Source organism: Nymphalis io, chromosome 23 (assembly GCF_905147045.1).
Source record: "Nymphalis io chromosome 23, ilAglIoxx1.1, whole genome shotgun sequence".
Taxonomy (NCBI): Eukaryota; Metazoa; Arthropoda; class Insecta; order Lepidoptera; family Nymphalidae; genus Nymphalis; species Nymphalis io.
This window is the reverse complement of record NC_065910.1, coordinates 5337928-5347064: the sequence shown is the minus strand read 5'-3', so window position 1 is coordinate 5347064 and position 9137 is coordinate 5337928.

The following is a 9137-nucleotide window of genomic DNA, read 5'->3' as shown; positions in this document are numbered from 1 at the left end:
TTTTTTGTATCATTTAATTGATGTGGTCAGGTTAGAAATTATATATTTATAAAATAAATTTAAAAGTAAATATCATTATTTTCACAATCACTAAAGGAAAATTGCTGTTCGATATTTGTAATATTTACTATTTCCTCAACCTGTAAATGTATCACTACTAGGCTGCTGTCCATTTAAGGAGAAGATTAGAGACTTATTCTATCACGCTGCTTCAATACGGATATAAATTTGGCAGATTTTCATCCAACACATGCTGGTTTTCCAGCGAATTTTCTTCCGTCACCGATGAAGGGTTAAATCAGAAATACAAATTAATCATATGAAAAATTAGTAATGAATGCCTGAGTCTGAACCCACAGTCGTCGATTAATATTATCGTGTACCAATTGATTAGTTCTTATAACTTTTATTATTATTAGGTCTTTGCATTAATACTCATAAGAAATATATCCATAAATATTATAAAAATAAACTTTTTCAATATTTCCATTACACTCAATCTTATTAAGTATAAAGAGACATTTATCCCTTAATGGAATTTGTATGTCAGTGGCAAGAAAAGTACCTAAGGGTTAAACCAGAATCCGATCGTGGTAATGCTATTCCCCGCAGCTATTATTTCATTTACAGACTACTGCTTTGATGTTAAAAGTTTTATTAAATTAAGAATATATTTTATCTACAATATTTAACACAGACTGAAATTGAAAAATGATTATTTGTACTTAGACCTAGATCTACGTTTGAGATGATACTAAATAAACGATTCGTTTTGCTTTTGGATAGTAGAATCTACTGAGGTAGGGTTTTGTCAAGCCCTTGTGTGGAGGTTAGCACCTTATAGTCCATATAGATCTATACTAGACGTTACCTCCCACTAAATATTCTCTCAGTTCCTTCTCAAACATTTTTTTAGAGTAAGAGCCTACTTGGAGAAAAGTTAATTTTTCCGGGATTAAAAATTCGCATAAGTAAAAAACAAGTGAAACACAAAAAATATACAATTTTCATGGTTATAAAACCCTATTAAATAGATTGGATCATGTAGACCCTAAAACAGTAATAGGCCAAATCCGTTTCAGTTATTGGCAAACAACATCGTAGTGTGACCATAAATGTCCCTTACATTTCAAAGGGGAGTTATTTATTTATTTTGAAAACTTTATATTTCGTATTTGGATTGAAATAAGGAATATATAATATATATAACGGTGAGAGTGAGGCACCATCATTGATTTAGACTATAGAATTATAGACAAGAGTTATTGCATACTTTTTGTTGTCATGTCACATCATGTCAAACTTGCATAACGTCAAACGTTGAACACCATCGACGTTTATATTACGTTTGAATTATAACATAAGATGGATTTACTTAATATATCTATCGGTATGCTGATTTATATATAAACAATGTAACCATAAGTCACAAATTTAAATGATTTCCTAGAATCCAATGCAAAGTGGTCACCAAGTAAGTCAGTTTCACTAAATGGAATTTTCACTTCACACTTAGATAGGAATGGCTGCTTGTGTGATATTCTTGGCAAGTAAATTGACTCTTGTAACCATAGTTTCTATATATAATATTGTTGGAGGAAGACTAATATTTTAATTCAGCAACACCACACCTGCCTATATAAGACGAGATGTTGGCGATAAGAGCTCATTATTACGTTAACTTTTGAAGTGTGCGGAAGCTCTGCCAGAATTATTACCGATTTAATTAAATTACTAATTATTTTATGTTTGTTTAAAGTCATAAATTGTGTATGTACTTGAGGCCGAAGGCCAAATAAATCTTTTTTTTAATTTTAATAATTGTTTGATTTATAACATCAGAAGTGGGATTCGAAGGCTGTTATAGCCGCAAACACATTTCTGGTGCTATAGATGAAACTTAATTCTACCCTCCCACGCGGTTTAGTGATTTAAATATTCGGGCAATGCTTCCATCAGTGTAATGTCGAACAACGATAAACGTAACAAACGTAGACGTCGAGGACAAATTCCTCCCAACTCAATGGAATAGATCCTGACCAGACTGCGCGCTTTGGAGGAGCAGTCTCGTGCGTCTGTGGAGACGCAAGCCAGTGCATCAGTCAGTGCTGGCACTAGTCGCGCTGTCGCGCTGCAAAGCGCCACACCAGCAGCCGCATCGACGCCTGGGGCGCCGACTCCGCCACGCGACCACGTGGTTACGCCGCCACCGACTCCGCAAACCAGCCAGACGGGGTTATCGCAATCCGAAGATGTGGTGACGAATGTTGCCGAGCGGCTCTTGACCGCTATCAGCTGTGCTCAGGTCAGATCCAATCGATATTTTGTCTCTGATTTTGATCTGAGTGTTCATGACTTCGATACGTGGTGTGATGAGGTAGAAAGAGCGCGTATTTTGAACCAATGGGGCGACAAAGAATGCCTTGCTCGCATCGGACATTGTCTGAAAGGGGAATCTCGTACCTGGCTTAGCCAATGGACAAGTGATATTCGCACATGGTCCAATTTCAAACTAGAATTAAAAGCCTTATGCCCACGCTCTGTCGATGTCGCGAATATTCTTTATGACGTTATGCGAACAGAGTCCGACAAATACTCCACATACGCCGAATATGCTCGTAGATCGCTTTTAAGGTTACGCATAGTTAAAGGTCTAAGCAACGAGCTACTTACTGCCATTATTATACGTGGAATCGTAGACCCACAAATCCGCGCTATGGCTATTAACGCTAAATTATCGCCCGATTCTATAGTGGAGTTTTTGTCTAGCTTTGTTAAACCTTCTAACAATTCAAATAGAAAAATATCTACTAACTATAGTCGGTTTGATAAATTCTCTAATAATAATAATTTAAATCGCAACCTTTTAAAACGCAAATACAGTTCAAACGATTCAAAATCAATTAAATGTTACCATTGTAAGCAATTTGGCCATAAAAGTGTAGATTGTAGTAAACGATTGAATACAACTACAAATAATAATAACAACGAAAGAGCAATCGCGCTACCGGCAACGTCTCGTGTTGATGTGTTGAAGTGTACATTTTGTAAAAAAGGAGATCATTCCGAGAATATGTGTTTTGCCAAAGAACGGTCGAGTTCACGAAACAATAATGGTGTTAATTTTTGTCGCGAACTTGTGGGTAGTTATAAAAATCGTGACGTAACAACTGCTGTTATCTCGGGAATCCCGTTAGATGTTTTGATCGATAGTGGTTCATGTGTCTCTAATGTCGAAAAATATTGTTAAACATTTTTCATGTCAATTAAGACCTACAAATCAATTATTACGTGGCTTAGGTGATATGGAAGTGAAATCAGAATCATATGTAACGTTGCCCGTTGAATTCAGTGACTTAACAATAGAAATTGATTTTTATATCGTCGATGATAATAATTTAAATGTACCTGTAATTATTGGCACCGACGTGTTAAATAGAAAAGGCATAACTTATGTTAGGACCGGTGATTGTCAGCGTATAATTCGTAGTGAACCTATTGAAAGCAATATTTTGCCAGTAAATTCAATTTGTTTATCCGAACAAGTAAATACGTCTGTGTCTGGAAAAGATAGGGAACGATTATTAGAGATTCTAGCCAAGTATTCAAAATTCTTTTTAAGTGGTACCGCGATCACAACTGTAAAGGATAGTGAAATGCATATTAAACTGACAACTAATGTACCCGTGTATTATAGACCCTATAAATTATCACACGATGAAAAATTAAAAGTTCGCGAAATAGTTAAAGATTTGCTTAATAAAGGTATAATTCGTGAATCTGACTCGGAGTACGCTAGCCCAATTCTATTGGTGAAAAAGAAAGATGGTTCTGATAGAATGGTGGTGGACTACCGTGCACTGAATCGGATTACTTAAAACTAGACATCCCCTACCGTTGATTAATGACTACATAGACCGATTAGGTAAAGCTCTCTGGTTTAGTTCCTTAGATATGTTATCTGGGTTTCACCAACTTAGAGTTGCTGAGGAGTCTATTCATAAGACGGCATTTGTTACCCCGGAAGGCCACTACGAATATTGTAAGGTCCCCTACGGATTAGCAAATGCACCGATTTTTTATCAGAAAACTATTGCTAAGACGCTAAAATCCTTTATTGAGGCAGGACAGGTTGTAGTCTATATCGATGACGTACTTATATTGACACAAAGCATTAACGAAAACCTTATTTTATTAGATTCGGTAATTAAAACTTTGACAGAGGCAGGATTTTCTATCAACTTAAAGAAATGCACTTTTCTAACCAATGAAATCGAATATCTCGGTAGGATTATACGCGATGGTCAGGTTAGGCCGAGCACTTATAAAATTGACGCATATACAAAATATTGTTTACTGTTCGCGTTAACACGCCAAGATAGTAGTGAGCTAAAGCGTGTAATAACTCAAATTATATCGCTGTTCGGTACTTTTAAAAAGCTAGTGTGTGATAGAAGTCGTATGTTTGATAATTACGAATTTATTAACTGGATATCTGGTTACGGTGTCGAAGTGCATTTTATTACTCCCGAAATGCACCAAGAAAACGGCCAAGTTGAACGTCACACAGTACTTAATATGATAAGGGTTGAAGTAAATTATAATAAAAATGATTGGTCAAAAGTATTGTGGAAATTACAACTAGTATTAAATATCACTAAAGATAAGACAACCCAATACCCGGCACTTAATCTTCTCATTGGCACCGATTCGACTACTCCGTTAATAAATAGCTTGATTAAAGACATAACCTACGAAGGTTCAAATCCAAATCGCGACGCGACTCGCGAATTAAAAAGGCAACGAGCTGAAGAGCTTATTCGCGATAATAGAAACAAACAAGATGCTTATGTTAATAAAAATAGAAAACCTCCTAAAAAGTATCAAGTAAATGACTTGGTTTACGTGATCAAGAATTCTCAAAGCACCGGGAAACTTGATAGTGGTATGAGAGGCCCTTATAAAGTAACGAAGGCGCTCCCTAATGATAGATACGAAGTCCAATTGTTGGCTGGTGCCTATGGCAAAACTACTTAGGTAGCTGCAACATACATATATGGTTTTATGGAAGGGTGAATGGACACCTGAAACTTGTGCTGCATTTTTTGAAGGTATTTACTTGTTGTGCATGAGTTGTTATTTGCTTGACTTTATTTATTTATTGTGGAATGTAAATGTGAGACGTGCTAGTGGAAAAGACCCATGTAAAACCTGTGCGCGCGGTATTGGGTTGACCACAATGGTTTCTGGGGTGAGTCAGTTGCGCAGCTGACAACAGACCTGTGTAAATCCATAAATATTTATTTATTTATTAGATATGGCACACAAGTTTGGCACAGTTAAAGGCAAAATACACACACACACACACACAATAATACACACACTGTGTAATTAAAACATACAAACAATTAAAACAATTAATTAGAATTAGTACATAAGCATTATATAACATAGAAACAGGAGGAATACCAGTGATCTAGAAAAGAATTTTTAGATTTTGTACAATTTAATCCAAAGACAATACATATACAAATGTTAATTTAAGCGATTTTAACAAAAAATTTAAATCGGATTTTAGTATATAAATTAGTATGTGCTTTCGATATACAAACAAAATACAGATACAACTATTATTTTTTCTTAAATTTACATTAAAGGTTTTTTATTTCATTCCACAACTGTCTTAAATTTCATATAAAAATGCCACATGACGTAAAAAAGGGATGAAGTAAATTGGCCGCAAAGAACCGAACATATGGTCGCCCTAACACTTTGTTTGAAAATACGTTTCCATTGCAATACTCTGGTTATTTTCGGTTTAAATATAAATTAACAAAATGATTAATTTTTTAATAAAAAAAATTATCCTCTGGTGACTAGAGGTCTGGTTAAATTTTGGCCCAGAGGATCAGAATTGCGATTCAAAGGTGCTGTTAGCATTCTTGTCACCATTCAACATTTTTAATTTTTATTTGTATATTTATTTATGGTCTTAATGTAAATAATTCTTATGTTAATAAAATGTAATTAATAAAACACCCATATTGTGTTTTATTCGTACATTATTTGATAGCTCTCAAAATTAATAAATAATTATTTATTTTCATTGTTCATATTCATATTTCACAGAAATATTTGTTAAAATTATGATTATTGGTATAATGATAGTTATTCTGAAATAAATTAAAGTTTTGATCAAACTGATCATTTTAAGTTCAGTATATATATACATTACACTGTACAATGTAAAATAACGATTAGTAACGTAAATGTACCTCGTACATTATATCATAAAAATATTGTAAAATGGAAACGCTCTTTCAACCCGGGATGTATCCGGGACAGAGCCGAGAGAACTGTGGTACCATAATAAAATAATATTTTCCCGGCAAAAAGTGTCCCTTGGACGCTTTCCAAATATCCTAGTATGAAAGCTAATGAGGCGTATACGTTCGTTAATTGTATTACACGAACAGTGGGTGTATGGCTTTGGCTAACAAGCGCTTTGCTGGTGGATATAATTGTATTCGTTGGATCCTTAAGATATAAAGGCGCTTTAAGCGCTAGCTTATTTCCTTTACGGGTGCGCAGTATTCTGTTAATTTATTCTAGAGTACAGTTGCGTACTATTTTTTTCACTTGTTTACAGACACTACTGAAAACTATTTTTTAAGTCCCTATTTGGCTGAACTAAACTAAACTACTGATTTGTAATATGATTTGAAATTTAGAATAGAAAGGCAGACTCACGAGTGCGAGTAAATAGACATTATTATGTACCTCGTGTCTTTAAATACACTGGTTCACTCACATTTCAGACTGAAACAAAACAATACTTCCCATTCTATAAAAAAAAAAATATATTTTTTTATAGAATGGGAAGGAGGACGAGCATATGGGCCACCTGATGGTAAGTGGTCACCAACGCCCATAGACATTGGCATTCTAATACATGTTAACCATCCCTTACATCACCAATGCGCCACCAACCTCGGTAGAATATCTGATAAGTGGGTAGTACCTACCCAAACGAGCTTACACAAAGCCCTACCACATTTACTTTCTACCGTACTTTAATTTGCTGAAAGAAATATATTCATGTTACCATGTCTATTCGTTAGTTATTTTAGGTGACCTATATATGCCTTACCAATAACAAGCTCTAGACTCGACACGCTTTGTATTAATTGGTAGATTGGCAAAATTAGGCTGATATGAACAAAAAAAGAGACGCTTCACCCATATTTTCTACATTTTATTAACTAAGCCGTATGAGACATTATTAAAGTTAATATCTTAGAGAATATATCTTTGTAAGTACATAGGTCTTTATTTGATTACGAAACTTGAATTGCTTTGTTATAATTAATAAATTCTACCACAATCATTCCCCCCTTCTCCCGTTGTTTACTGTCTTGTTTGTGTAGTGGTTTTAGATATAATTAGATATAATCCTGGGTTCAATCCTAAGTCGAGCCAATAAAAAGTTATAGGGTTTTACTGTGAAACTCTAACTAGCAACCCGGAATCTGGAAGTTGGAAGTGTGTACACTCCCATTTTTCGGAAAGCGCGTAAAACCGTTAGTCAAACGCCTGAATTCTTTCCAGTCGTATTGGGTTACCGTCCCTTTATAAGAGTGAGTGTGCACCTCTGTTTGCACACACACTTGCGCATTATAATATGTCTTGATAATCTCTTTTGTCTTTGGGGCCGTGGCCGAAATTGGTCATTAGGACATGATCATTATCATATATAATAAAGAAGTATACGCGCCGCGCCTTGTTAGTGCAAGGGAGTAAAGAGCGGTAGCAGAGATGAGGGCATAATGGCTAAGAGAGCGGCATGCCATTTGACATTACGATTCGAGTTGATCTTATTAAGGCATGATATTTCACATCATTAAATTTTAAATTATGATTGAAAAAATACAAAAAATGTTTGGTCAATATAAAAATATCCATTGAAAAAGATCAGGTCTCAGTCGATATGAAATAACTTTCATTCATTAATATTCTTCAGATTGAAATCAATGGATTACAGCAATTTCGAACAAGATGATTGGACTCGATCCTAATTGAATTTAATTTGTCAGAGAAACATTATTTTAACCGTCTAACCTTTGTTCTCGATAAATTATATTTCAAAAATGTAACGGCTTTATCTATAATCGTTGTTTAGAAGGTGATTGATTAAACAGTGCTTTTTTTTTCTTTCAAATGTCAAATCAATGATGAAAGAAAGAGAGTAATCAGTATTTAACTAAACAATCGGTAACGTTTAAATGTGTTTTCATAGCGTAACCTGAACGATACATAATTCAATATAAAAATTAATAGAAAACAAGAATATTTTCAAGTATGAGTTCCAGTAGTATAAGACCAAACTCGAACTCAACACAGAACAGGATCGTGTAATGTCAAAAAATGATATGCGATATTGATTATAATAATAATAACATTTTTAATATTTTAGATACAAAGTAAGTTAGCGCAGGATAGCACTACTGATATTAATATGCTATTATTTTTCATAAATTAATTATAGACTTTTTTGGAGATGTCTCAAGAACGGGCGTTTCAATATAATTTTACATCTTCATAACTAACCAGCTTAGTTATTTTTTAAACAAAAAATTAAGAATTGTGTGCACTGCTGATAACTTACCATTTTAAATTTCTTAATGCTGATTTATTCTGGAACAAAACAAAAGAATAGGACTCAATAAAAATATTTAACTTAATCAAATCAGAAAATAATTTATTATTCCTCATTATTATTCACCGAATTCAATGAAATCGGTTCTAAATTCAAAGTACTGGCCATTAAAAGAGTCCAATAATTTAAATGAAAAGTTGAAAAATACTGCCTGCATTCTTCCGCAAAAAAAACCTAAATATCCTCGTAATTCAGAATCCATGAATAGGAAGCTATTCAAATTAAAAATAGAAGAGCAGAACATTTTTTTTATGTATAATAGGTATGTGAAAAAAAATTATACGTACAAAAAATATGCCATACAAGGAGGTGCAGCATCATTATGGTGTGGTTATTATGAATATTATGATACTTACCATAACTTTCAAAAATAAAATGGGTTCTCCGCCAACGTTACTTTATATATAATGTATAATCTTGG